At 41.2% G+C, this 14,573-nt stretch overlaps 1 long non-coding RNA gene across 1 annotated transcript; it reads left to right on the forward strand.

Annotated features, from left to right (window-relative positions):
- Nucleotides 1-237: 237 nt before the first annotated feature.
- LOC109207091 lies at nt 238-9,032 on the forward strand. Its single transcript, XR_002064965.1, has 2 exons — nt 238-767; nt 8,832-9,032. It is a non-coding gene; the product is annotated as an uncharacterized LOC109207091 (long non-coding RNA).
- The last annotated feature ends 5,541 nt before the right edge of the window (nt 9,033-14,573 follow it).

Genomic DNA, 14,573 nt, shown 5'->3' on the forward strand with positions numbered 1-14,573 from the left:
TTTTACATAATCTTGAAAAATACCAAAAAAATAGTTTCACAATATAATATTATTTATTTTAAAATTAGAGTTAGTTATGTATTTTATAGTATAGATTTTACATTATTTGTAGAAAAAAATTAAGATTTTGGGTTGAAAATGCCCAATTTCGGATAGCCTAAAACATTGAGCCCAATACCCTTTACACCCAAATTAAAACCTTTTAAAATCCTAATTCCTTACACAAAAAAGGATTCCACCCCTTCTTTCAAAAAATGAACAGACACCGAAAACAAAAAAAGGGACAAAAAAAGAGGAAGGATGGCAGATCTCTTTCTCTAAAAATGAAACCAGTAGCCGCCGACCCCTAAGAGAAAAAGGATAGCCGCTCACCCCTAAGAAAACGAATCTAGGTCTTTTCTCAAATTTTCCCAAGAACCATCAATTTTAGTCAATCTTACCTGTCTGAAAGAACCTAGATTTTTTGCAATCTTTAGCATTTTATCTTCGCCCAATTTTGTGTATACATAGAGTGATAGACTTTTGGAACATAGCATTAGACAAACGTTTTTTGTTGGGTTTTTGCTTGTTTTGAAGTTGGAATGGACATGGTCAGATAGCTAGGAAAAAGAGAGGGTGTGATGGAGTTTGAGTGAGGTCGCTTTGGTTTCGAGTTTTCGGGTGTCGATTCGAGGTTCCAGTTCGCAATTTCGGCGCTTCAGTCCAACGATTGTTGCTTTGTTATTCCGATTGAGTTGCAAATTTTCAGCTTTATTCAGCAATAAAAGGTCCATCTTTTTCTTAATTTATTTCAGTTCATTCCGCATTACTCTGTGTTAGCGTGTTCTTTTGTTCGTTATCTCGATATATTAATCCAACTCTTTCCAGATATATTTTTAACAATGCTTTAGGTTATATATTTTTTTCCCTTTTAGTTAAAATATTTTTTTTGGTCGATATGTTGACTTGTTCTATGGATAATTTCCTTTAATTGTTTCATTATTCTTTTTTCATCTTTATTTCATTTGAAAGTAATTTAATGAATGTTTTGTGAGTTGCTTATTTATGTTAATGGATTTCCTTTAGCTCATGAGTTAGTATATTAATAATAGTGATTGGAGTTTAGACTTCGGTGAAGAAATGCTTTAGGAAGTAACTGATTTAAATGGGCAGGGGCTCAGGCGGTGATGATGTGATTGAGTTGTGCTAAAATATTTCTTGACTTCCAAAATAACTCCTTCCATAATTCTCATGCCTTACTATAATCTCAAAGTTTAAGAAGAATAATGAACACCTAGTATACTTTTAGGCACGCTTTTAATAAATCATCGTGATTGTGTACACGTTCGCATGACATAATTATGATTTTTAAAATAAATCGAGGTATGAGTTCGCGCAACTTTGGCCAAATTTTCTTAATAATTAATAAAGCGTGATTAATTGTGTATGCGTACGCGTGACATGATTCTTGACGCGCAAAACAAAATAAGTACACATACGCATGACTCATTTTAAAATAATTCCATAATCGCGAATAATCAAGTAATTAAAAGCGTAAAAAGGTAAATGTACATAGTTTCCAAAATAAGTAATTAGACAATTAATTAAGCCAGGTATGATCAAAGCGACCGTGCTAAAACCACGGAACTCGGGAATGCCTAACACCTTCTTCCGGGTTAACAGAATTCCTTACCCGGTCTTCTGGTTTCGCAGACTTTAAACGGATTCAAATTTCCTCAATTTGGGATTTAAAATAAACCGGTGACTTGGGACACCTTATAATTATCCCAAGTGGTGACTCTAATCTAATAAAAATCCCATTTCGGTTATTGTCACTTTAATTGGAAAAATTTCCTTATATACCCTTTCGGGTAAAAAAGGAGGTGTGACATCCCATGGCGATACCCCAGAGCAGCGAGTCCAGTTGACTAGGTCCCAAAGGTCATACTAGTGCAACCGGTCGCTCCAGTTCAACCCGAGGTTAGGGCAGCCATTTCTGAGGAGGAGCAGCTCAGGCTCGAGAGGTAATAGAAGTACCACCCTCCCACTTTTAGTGGCTTGGCGTCAGAGGATGCCCAGGGTTTTCTTGAGGAGTGCCACCGTGTCCTCCGTATTATGGGTATTGAGGAGTCTAGTGGGGTTGCATTCACTAGGTTCCAGCTTAGAGGAGCGGCTTATCAGTGGTGGCAAACATATGAGTTGGGTAGTCTGGCTGAGTTAGCTTCACTCATTTGGACTCAGTTCTCGGATATGTTCTTGAGGGAGTATGTTCCCCAAAGTCTCAGAGATATATGGCGTATAGAGTTTGAGCAGTTGCAGCACGGTTCTATGACCGCGTCGGAGTATGCGGTCCAGTTTACTAATTTGGCTAGGCATGCACCAGCCTTGGTTGCTAATGTTAGAGAGCGAGTCCATCGATTTATCGAGGGGCTCAACCCCAGTATCAGATTTAGCATGGCCCGAGAGTTGGAGATGGACATCCCATACCAGCAGGTAGTGGGGATTGCTAGGAGATTGGAGGGTATGTTGACTCGGGAGAGAGAGGAGAGGGAGGCCAAGAGGTCTCGAGAGTCTGGCACATACAGTGGTACCCGTGCCCCAGTTATAGCTCGTCATGGTAGGGGCTATGTGAGTCGCCCTGTTCATTCTGCACTTTCAGCTTCCAGCGGTATTCCGGCCACTCTTAGGCCTCAGGCTCCCTATTATGCACCGCCATTATCTAGTGCACCTCCTACACGGGGTGCTTTTTGCGGTCAGTCCAGCTTAACAGGCCCGAGCCAGCCACAGCAGCCACGTCCTCCGAGGGCTTGTTTTGAGTGTGGTGACACTCGTCATATGGTGAGGGATTGTACCAGACTCAGGAGGGATGCACCTCCACAGATTACTCAGGCTCCGCGTGCTCCACCAGGTCCTCAGGCTATGGTTACCACACCAGGTACCAACCCATCTGCACAGCCAACTAGAGGTAGAGGTCGAGCAGGCAGAGGTCGCCCTAGAGGGGGAGGCCAGGCCAGATACTATGCTCTTCCTGCTAGGACAGAGGCAGTTGCATCTGATTCTATCATCACTGGCATTGTTCCGATCTGTCATAGAGATGCATCAGTCTTATTTGATCCAGGCTCCACTTGTTCTTATGTGTCATCTTATTTTGCTCTGTATTTGGGTGTGTCCCCTGATTATTTGAGTTCTCTAGTCAATGTGTCTACCCTCGTGGGAGATTCTACTGTTGTTGACCGTGTGTATCGGCCGTGTTTGGTTGTTCTTAGTGGTTTTGAGACCAAAGCCGATTTAGTATTGCTCAGTATGGTGGATTTAGATGTTATTTTGGACATGCCCTATCATGCTATTCTTGATTGTCACGCCAAGACCGTGACGCTGCCTATGCTAGGATTACCACGATTAGAGTGGAGAGGTACTTTAGATTATGTTCCTAGCAAGGTCATTTCATTTCTAAAGGCTCAGCGGATGTTTGAGAAGGGGTGTGATGTATATCTAGCATATGTGAGAGATGTCAGTGATACTCCTACCATCGAGTTAGTTCCGGTAGTTAGGGATTATCCAGATGTATTCCTGGCGGATCTTCCGGGCATGCCGCCCGATAGAGATATCGACTTTGGTATTGATTTGTTACTGGCCACACAACCCATTTCTACTCCACCTTATCATATGGCCCCAACAAAGTTGAAGGAGTTAAAGGAACAATTGCAAGAGTTTCTCGATAAGGGCTTCATTCTTCCCAGTGTGTCGCCTTGGGGTGATCCAGTCTTATTTGTAAAGATGAAGGATGGTTCTATGCAAATGTGTATTGAATATCGCCAGTTGAACAAGGTTATGTATCCATTGCCACGTATTGATGACCCATTTGATCAGCTTCAGGGTGCCAGAGTGTTCTCTAAGATCGACTGCATTCAGGCTATCATCCGCTGAAGATTCGGGAGCCAAATATCTCGAAGACTGCCTTCAGGACTCGGTATGGACATTACGAGTTCCTTGTGATGTATTTTGGGTTGACCAAAGCCCCAGCAACATTCATGCACTTGATGAACAATGTAGTTCAGACCTATCTTGAATCGTTCGTCATTTATTTTATTGACGATATTCTGGTGAACTCCCGGAGCCGGGGGGATCATGAGCAACAAATGAGGACTGTGCTTCAGACTTGAGAGGAAAAAAGTTATGTGCAAATTTTTTGAAGTGTGAATTCTGGCTAGATTCAGTGGCATTTTTGGGTCATGTAGTATCGAGTGAGGGGATCAAGGTAGATCCGAAGAAGATTGAAGCAGTGCAGAGTTGGCCCAGACCATCCTCAACTATGGAGATCCGGAGCTTTCTTGGTTTGGCGGGGTATTACCATCAATTTGCAGAGGGTTTCTCATCTATTGCAGCACCTATGACCAGGCTGACCCAGAAGGGTGTTCCGTTCAGGTGGACCGAGGAGTGTGAGGAGAGCTTTCAAAAGCTCAAGACTGCTTTGACCACAGCCCCAGTGTTGGGGTTGCCTATAGGTTTGTGGTCTTATACGGTGTATTGTGATGCGTCGCGCATTGGTGTCGGTGCGGTGTTGATGCAGGACAATAGCGTGATTGCCTATGCGTCTAGATAGAGGAAGGGGCATGAGAAGAAATATCCTGTTCACGACTTTGAGTTAGCAGCTATTGTTCATACCTTGAAGATTTGGCAGCATTATTTCTATAGTTTCGCTTGTGAGGTCTACACCAACCACCGGAGTTTGCAGCATCTAATCAAATAGAAGGATCTTGAAATGCGGCAGTGAAGGTGGCTAGAGTTGCTTAAGTACTATGATATCACATTTTATATCATCCCGGGAAGGCCAATGTGGTGGCCGATGCCTTGAGTCGCAAGGCGGAGAGTTTGGGAAGCTTAGCATATCTACCGGTAGTAGAGAGGCCATTAGCCTTGGATATTCAAGCCTTAGCCAACTAGTTTGTTAGATTGGATATTTTTGAGCCGAGCCCAGTTTTGGCTTGTGTGGTTTCTCGGTCTTCTCTTTATGATTGTATTATAGAGCGTCAGCATGACGACCCTCATCTGCTTATCCTCAAGGACACGGTTCAACATGGCGATGCCAAGGAGGTCACTATTAAAGATGACGGTATATTACGGATGCAGGGCAGGCTATGTGTGCCCAATATAGATGGCTTGCGTGAGTTGATTCTCCGGGAGGCTCACAGTTTGTGGTACTCCATTCATCTAGGTGCTGCGATGTATCAGGACTTGAGGCAACATTATTGGTGGAAGAGAATAAAGAAGGACATAACGGAATATGTAGCTCGGTGCCTAAATTGTCAGCATGTCAAGTATGAGCATCAGCAGGCAGGTGGATTGCTTCAGAAGCTAGAGATTCTGGAGTGGAAATGGGAGCGGATTACTATGGATTTTGTTGCCGGACTCCCACGGACTCAGAGGAAGTTCGATGCAGTTTGGGTGATTGTGGATAGAATGACCAAGTCAGCTCATTTCATTCCAGTAGTGACTACTTACTCTTCGGAGCAGCTGGCTCAGGTTTACATTCGCGAGATTGTCAGGCTTCATGGCGTGCTAGTATCTATCATCTCTGATCGGGGTACATAGTTTACATTGTAGTTCTGGAGAGCCGTACAACATGAGTTAGGTACTCAGGTGGAGTTGATTACAATATTTTACCCTTAGACAGACGCACAGTCCGAGCGCACTATTCAGATATTGGAGGATATGCTTCGTGCGTGTGTGATGGGGTTCTTGGGATCAGTTCTTGCCACTTGCATAAATGGCCTACAACAAAAATTATCAGTCGAGCATTCAGATGGCCCCGTAGGAGGCTTTGTATGGTAGGCAGTGCTGGTCTCTGGTGGGTTGGTTGGAGCCGGATGAGGCTAGGCTATTGGGTACAGACTTGGTTCAGGATGCTTTGGAAAAGGTTAAATTGATTTAGGATCGACTTTGTACAGCCCAATCCAGACAGAAGAGTTATGCAGATCAGAAGGTTTGCAGCGTTGCATTAATGGTTGGGGAGTGGGTCTTGCTCCGGGTTTCGCCTATGAAGGGTGTTATGAGGTTAGGGAAGAAGGACAAGTTGAGCCCTAGGTATATCGGACCATTTGAGATTCTTGAGAGTGTTGGGGAGATGGCCCACAGACTTGCACTGCCACCCAGTCTAGCTGAAGTTCATCCAGTGTTCCATGTGTTCTATGCTCCGGAAGTATCACAGTGATCCATCTCATGGGTTAAACTTTAGCTCAGTCCAGTTGGACAAGGATCTATCTTATGTTGAGAAGCCGATAGACATTTTGGACAGGCAGGTCCAAAAGTTAAGGTCGAAGAACATTGCTTCAGTTAAGGTCCAGTGGAGGGGTCAGCCAATATGGGAGGCGACTTGGGAGATCGAGCATGATATGCGCAGTCGTTATCCTTATCTTTTCACCACTTCAGGTATGTCTCTATACTCGTTCGAGGACGAACGTTTGTCTTAAGAGGGGGAGGATGTAACGACCCGGTCGGTCGTTTTGAGTGTATTAGCTCGGACCCCCTAATTATTGCCTTCTCTGAGTTATATTATGGTTACGTGACTTGTCGGGAGGTTTGGTTTTTGGTGTCGAGTGAAATTGGACACATAGTCCCTAAATTGGATGTTTAAATCGTAGGACTTTTTAATATCGGGGTCGTATTCTAATTTCGGAAGTTTGAATAGATCCGTAATGTCAATTATGACTTATGTGCAAAATTTGAGGTCAATCGGACGTGATTTGATAGGTTTCAGCATCAGATGTGGAAGTTAGAAGTTCAAAAGTTTATTAGGCTTGAATCGATGCGCAATTCGTAGTTTTAGCATTGTTTGATGTGATTTGAAGGCTCGACTAAGTTCCTATGATGTTTTAGGACTTGTTGGTATAATTGGTTGAGATCCCGGGGGCCTCGAGTATGATTCGGACCATGTTCGGCGCATTTCGAAACGTTGAAGTATTTCTGAAGTTGCTGTTTTTTCTCAGTTCTGGTGTCCTTCTACGCATTCGCGATGATGCTCCCGCGTTTGCTTAGAGTCTTCAGATATGGCTGAAAATTTACCCTTCGTGTTGGCCACGCATTCGCGAAGGGTCAGGACTTGATGCTATGCCATCGCGGACTGGGTTACACGTTCGCTATGAGGAAGGCAGCTTGGGTGAGAATCACACATGGTCTACGCGATCGCGAAAAGGGCTTCGCGATCGCGAAGCTTGAGAACCCTTGGACACGGCGTTCGCGAGTGGCCCCTCGTGTTCGCGTAAAAGGAAATTGGGCAGTAACTTTTTTGTGCTTCGCGAACACGAGGCAATTTCCGCGTTCGCGAAGAAGGATTAACTGGGCAGCAGAACTTAAACTCCAAATCGAGGGTTTATGTCATTTTTAACCATTTGGACTTGAGAGCTTGGATTAAGGAAATATTTTTAAAGATTTTCGGATGGATTGTTGGTGTAAGAGTTCCTACCTCGTTTTTCATTAAATATCACTAATCTATCTTCGATTTCTTCTTTTAATTAAGGATATGGGTTGAACAATTGGGGAACAAGGTGTAAAAGTGCTTAGACCAAATTCTTGAGTTTTGAATGGCGAAAGGGGATCGAATTTGAATAATTCTTGTATGGTTGGACTCGATATCGAATGGGTATTCGGATTTTATAATTTTGGTCGGGTTATGAGACGCGAGCCCGGGTTGACTTTTTGGGGCGATTTTCCAATTCTTTACAAAAATCATAATTTCATTGAGAGTGGTTTGAGGTAAGTCACTTGCGTAAACTTGTGTGGGGAAATCCCCTTAGGATTTGGTATTGTGGTGATAATTTGTGATATGTGACAGCCGTGTACGCGAGGTGAAGAGTGCGTACATGGGCTAAATATTGAAATTCCGATTTTAGCTATGTAATTTCCTTTTAATGCCTTGTTTGAGTTACTTAGCATGTTGTAGTCATCATGTTTAGCCTAGTTTCACATGTCTACTTGTCTTATATCCTATTTGCAACTTGTATCACATGTTTAGTTGAATTATATATTTATTACTTAATTGTGGAATTCTTTGCTTGAAATAGCTATCCTTGAAATATCTTGTTGTTGAGTTTGGTGTTGAATTGCAAGGCCATGGTTCTTTTGAGGCAAGGCGTAAGTTGTGAAATATCATTTATTTAGTTGTTGTGTTATGGCTTTCGTGTTATTGCTGAGGTGATTGTTTGGTTGTTTGCACGAGGTTTCTTCCATGCTGTTGTTATTGTTGCACGGAATTTCTGCCGTGCGGTTGTTATTGTTTGGACGAGGTTTCTTCCGTGCTGTTGTGATTATTGATACGCATGCGGTGGTATAAGGTCTAGGTATTGAAACGCATGCGGTGAGATAAGGTGGGCTTGATATGCATGGGTAGTAGGGGAACTACTAGAAGTCATGCGGTGTGATAAGGTGGGCTAAAACGTGGGATGCTATTTCGGGAAAATGATTTTCAAAATAAAATATAAATGCTACCGCGGTGATATAAGGAAAGACTGTGAGATATTTTTCTTTTGGGATTACGAGGCGGTACCTCGGGAGTGCCCCTGTTGATTTCCTCTATTTTTTGTATTGTTGTTGTTGGTTTCCTTTACTTGTAAGATTCTTGCTTCCTCTCGTGTTGTATTTGCTTTTTTCTTGATTTCGTGTTGTTACCTTCCCTAAATTCTTATTGTTTCACTTCTCTGTCATTTTATTATATCATTATATCTTTTGCCTTGTTACTTATTATTTTCAGTAGCGCCATGACCTGACATCGTCACTACTCTATCGAGGTTAGGCTTGGCGCTTATGGGTACCGTTGTGGTGTACTCATACTACGCTTCTGCACATGTTTTGTACAGATCCAGGTACATCTTATCAGCATCGGTGTTAGTGTGTGGTGTGACTTGCTTATCGGAGACTTCAAGGTACACTTTCTCGCGTTCGCATGTCTCGCAGTCCCCTTCTATCCCGTCTTTTCCTTGTTCCTTTAAGTTCTTATAGATAGTGATGTATAGGATTGTGCAAAACTTTGTATTTAGAACTTGTTTTGCTATTACTTGCTACCAGGGCTTCTCTCACCTTCTTTAGCCGAGGGTCTATCGGAAAAGTCTCTCTGCCCTTCCAGGGTAGGGGTAAGGCTGCGTACATCCTACCCTCCCCAGACCCTACTTGTGGGACCACACTGGGCTGTTGTTGTTGTTGTTGTTGACTTATTTCTTACTGGGTTTTGGGAGGTGTATATACGTTGAGTTGCAGTTTTCTTTTTATACAGTTGATGCTTCGAGATTTATAGGTTTTGTTTCAGTTATTCGCATGTTGTTAGGCTTACTTAGTCTTAGAGACTAGGTGCCATCACGACATCTTAGGGAGGGAAGTTTGGGTCGTGACAAATGTAGATGTCTATAAGTAGCTTAACTTCAATCCCACTTTTTTAAATCAATCCCTGTAGCCAGATAAGTTTCGTCGGGTATCGGAAAAGTTTTTATTATAAAAGGATATAAGGAGTTTGCTATTGTGGCTGATATGCTTCTGTATGCAGCTTCAGATGAACTTCTAGACGCGATAGTTTGTTTCTTGGATTTTTAGGAAACTATGAAATCTCCAATCTTAATCAAATATTATGTTACAGAGTTCCTAAAGTATAGGTAGGCAACTTAGTCTGCATCACAATAGGCCGTGATAGTATTCTTATTGCTAATTGACAGTAAAACACCTTGTCCTAGTTGCTTTTTCATATATTTCACAATTCTAAGTGAAACCTTCATTTGTGATCTCTTTCATTGCTGAAGAAATTAGCTTAGTGCTTAAATACTAAAATATATGCCAGGCTTTATCATCGTAAACTACAACTTGTCTATCAATCTTTGATATGATCTCAAATTAGATAATGGTTTATCTTATGAATAATTTGCCCCTTTAATGTAATCATAATACTCCTTGGCTGTAAGCTTAGCATTAGGGTCTAAAGGAGTTAAGTAGGCTTGGCAACTCCAAGACCTAGTTTTAAAATGAGTTCCAATACATATTTTCTTCGATGCATTAAATTTCTTTATTCAGATCTAGCAAATTCAATGGCAAAAAATATTTTAATTCTCTAAAATCCTTCATCTTGAAGGCTTGTTGCAGTGTAGTCTTTGTTTCTTCAATATTTTTACTACTGGGGAAAATATTTTTTAGTAGTCAATGCCTTTCTTTTGCTACAACTCTTACTTTAAACCTTTCAATGTTTCTATAGATTTATATTTTATTTTGTTTATCCATTTGCATCCTATAGGCACTCTTTTCAAGAAGTGATACTATATTCCAAGTTTGATTATATTCTAATGCTTCAATTTTTATTTTCATTGTATCTATCCATCTAGTATCTTCCACAATAGAGTTTTATCTTCCGGAGCATAGTATCTTCCACACTAAAGTTGCACTTCCACAATAGAGTTTTATTTTCTACTTCTACTATTAGTCTAATATTGCAAGCTAAGGTATATAAACTAGAGATGAATGTTTTTGATGTTTTTTCAAATAGTTTAAAGGCCTAGGGATGTGACCATAACCTAGGTGTTTGCCTATTGGGATAAAGACGTTAATACTTGTTTTGTTGATTGGGGTGTATCATATCTCTCAACTCTACGTTACCCACTCAATACCTCTCGATCAGAGAGTGATTTTCCCCAATTTAGTTTTCTCAAGTCCAAATAGTTATCAAACAAAATAGTTGATATGACCTCAAGTCGGATTCTTACTATCTCTAGTTTGAACCCTTTAATCAGGCTAATCAATCTCTCAATTAACCCAATTCCTTGTTAGCCAAGTTATCCTAGACTAGTTCCCTCGTTCTCAAGTTGAGACTAAGTCAAATAGGCATGAATCAACGTTTGCAACCATTAATCCTAAAATTGAAGCATGAACTAAGCTAAATAATCAACACCCAATTATAAATAAGTATTAAATTAATCACCCAGAAGGTTTACACACTAGGGTTGGATGACAACCTTAGTAAAAATCTAGCTACTCATAATTGGATTTGAAGAAAATAAAGAAGAAAAACTAATCGAACTCATAATGAAAGATTAAAATGATGAAATTTAATGTTTAAACACCAAAATAATGTAAAACATCCTAAAATAGTAAAAAGAAACGGCTACAGCAACTTTTAATATTCAAACTTGACCTAAATTTGTGAAACTCGTCTATTTATACAGGGCCAAAAGTCACGAACAAAAATACCCCTCGAGAGGTTCTGCGGCCGCACAATTTCATGTGCGGTCCGAAGATTTCTTCAACTAGCAGAAAGGTGAGTTCCGCGGCTGCACATTTCTGGACTGCGGCCGCACAATTTTTGTGCGGTCCTCACTTTACAAAGGCTCGAGGACTTGGTCTTTTTGCATATTCTCTAAACTTTGAACCTTTGTCAGTGAAAGCCCAGTTCTGCAGCCGCACAATTCATGTGCGGTCCGCACATTGCTGAAAATCCTGTTGGGTTTTGCTTCTTGGTCTGCGGCTACAGATGAAATTTGCCTTGTGCTTCGGAACACTCCTTTTTTATTCAGATTTCATCTTGAGAGACCAAACTTCCAGCATTCCTGCAATTTGCACAATTTCAATAGTTTCGGGAACACAATTCAATACTTTTGTACTAAAAACAAAAGCTAAAAGGTGGTAATAAGCAGTCAAAATCCCCACGTATCAAGAATAAACAATCTAGAACCTTTAGATAATTGCAGGAGGGCTTCCTGTGATATGGTCTCTCATAAGGAGGCTTATTTTCAATTACTATACTTAGCATCCTATACTGCGGCCAATATACAGTATTCCTAGAATTTGAGTGATATTTCTATTTAATATCTGATAGCTCTAGTTACCTTTAGGATGTGACTATGCTTTTTTAGCAACATCATTTTGCTAAAGAGTATAGACACATGTTCTTTGATGAATAATTCCTAGTTTTTTGAACAAGACACTACAATACTGAGATTATGAACTCGGTTACATTATCCGTTCTAATAATTCTATCAGCCTTGTCTAACTAAGTTCTAACAAGAATTCTAAATATTGTAAAATAATACACACATCAAATTTTTATTTGAGTAAAAATATTCATGTCATTATTGTGTAATCATCAACAACTGTCAGAAAATATTTATTGCCATCATTGGTAACATATTTTAATTCTAAATCTGTCTATATCAACTCTAATCTTCCCCAAATTTTACAAATTGCATCATTTATGTTTTTTCAACAAATTTCAACCATAACCATTGAAATTTTTTTTTTGCCTAAATTTTTTGAATGTTGTATATCATTGGTAACTTTTTTGGCTTGTTTGGTAGTGTCACGATCCAAATCCTAACCTGTCGTGATGGCACCTATCTAGTACTAGGCAAGACGACATTTACAAATAACTCCAAAGCTTTTAACAAAAATGGATTCTTAAAATAGTTTAAATAGCAACTTCTCAAAAACAAGATAGAAAGATCCAAACACAACGCGGAAAAGCTCCCAAATTGGGGTGTCACAGAGTACATGAGCATCTAAATGTCACAAGTCTGGAATACACTGTCTAAGATAGTCCAAAACTAGATACAATAAAAGGAAAGATAGGGAAGGAGAAAACAAGGACTGCGAATGCCGGGCAGCTACCTCGAAATCTCCCAAGGATCAACTGCGCAGAATATCAACACCCACCGTGTTCGAAAATACCTGGATCTGCACACGAAGTGTAGGGTGTAGCGTGAGTACAACCAACTCAGTAGGTAACAAGACTAAATAAAGAATTGAAGATAGTGATGAGCTACATAGTTGTAGTTCAATTTTAGTAGTCTCAACAAAAGAAAAAATAGGCATGCTTTCAAATCCGGTAATTTACGTCAAATCAATTTATACAAGTCAAGTCCAAGTAAAATCGGATGTAATATCTCTCAGAAATTTGAAAGCAGCGATATATGGTAGCTAAGTGCAACAATAAGGAAATCAAATGCATCCTCTCAGAGCAACAGTCATTATGTCCTCCCAATCACTCTAACCTCACAATCACTCATTTTCTCACAGTCGCTCATTCCTCAGTCACTCAATCCTCTCAGTCGCTCGGCCCTCGCACTCAGTAGGTACCTGTGCTCACTGGGGGTGTGTACAGACTCCGTAGGAGCTCCTTCAACCCAAGCGCTATATCAAGCCAATCATGGCATAAATCAATGAAACATGCTGCGGCGTGCAGCCCGATCCCATAATATCCTCACAATTAGGCCCTCGGCCTCACTCAGTCATCAACCTCTCCAGTCTCTCTGGATCTCATTAATCGTGAAAATCAGCCCAAACAACAATGATATGATGTATCGACAAGGAAATAATAGAGACTGATGAACTTTGAAATTCCAATTTCTACAACCGACGCCAAAATCTATCAAATCACGTCCGATTGACCCCCAAGATTTGCAAACACGTCACAAAATGACACCACGGACCTACTCCAACTTTCGGAATCACAATCCGACACCAATGTCAAAAAGTCCACTCCCGGTCAAACTTCCCAAAAATTCAACTTTCACCATTTCAAGCCTAATTCCACTACGGAACTCCAAATCAGAATTTGGACACGCTCCTAAGTCCCGAATCACCCAACGGAGCTAACGGAACCATCTAAACTCCATTCCGGAGTCGTTTACACATAAGTCAACATCCGGTCAGCCATTTCAACTTAAGCTTTCCATTATGAGACTAAGTGTCTCAATACATTCCGAAATCTTTCTGGACCCGTGCCGACTAACTCGGTAAGTCATATAACAACTATAAAGCATATAAGGTGCAGTAAGTGGGGGAAAGGGGCTACACCTCTCGAAACGACCGGGAGGGTCGTTACATCCTCCCCCTCTTAAACAAATGTTTGTCCTCGAACTGGTCTAGAAACATACCTGGAGTCTCAAATAGATATGGATATCTGCTCCGCATCTCCCGCTCGGTCTCCCAAGTAGCCTCCTCAACTGGCTGACCTCTCCACTGCACCTTCACCGATGCTATGTTCTTTGACCTCAACTTTCGAACCATCTGATCCAAAATGGCCACCGGCTCCACATCAAAAGTCAAATCACCATCCAACTGAACCGTGCTGAAATCCAAAATATTAGACGGATCGCCGACATACTTCCGGAGCATAGAAACATGAAATACTGGATGCATACTCGACAAGTAGGTGGCAAGGCAAGCTTGTAAGCCACCTCTCCAATCCTCTAAAGCACCTCAAGCGGCCCAATATACCGAGGCATAACTTGCCCTTCTTCCCGAACCTCATAGCAGCCTTCATGCTGAAACTTTGAGCAGAACCTTCTCCCCAACCATGAAAGCAACATCACGGACCTTCAAATCCTATCGGCATAGCTCTTCTGTCTATACTGCACCGTGTGAAGCCGCTCCTAAATCAATTTAGCCTTGTCTAAAGCATCCTGAAACCAAGTCGGTACCCAATAGCCTAGCCTCACCAGGCTCAAGCCAGCCCACCAGAGATCTACACCGTCTCACATACAAAGCCTCATAAGGAGCCATCTGGATGCTCGATTGATAACTGTTGTTGTAGGCAAACTCCGCAAGCAATAGAAAATGGTCCCATGAAC

The sequence above is a fragment of the Nicotiana attenuata genome, unplaced genomic scaffold, assembly GCF_001879085.1.
Source record: "Nicotiana attenuata strain UT unplaced genomic scaffold, NIATTr2, whole genome shotgun sequence".
NCBI lineage: Eukaryota > Viridiplantae > Streptophyta > Magnoliopsida > Solanales > Solanaceae > Nicotiana > Nicotiana attenuata.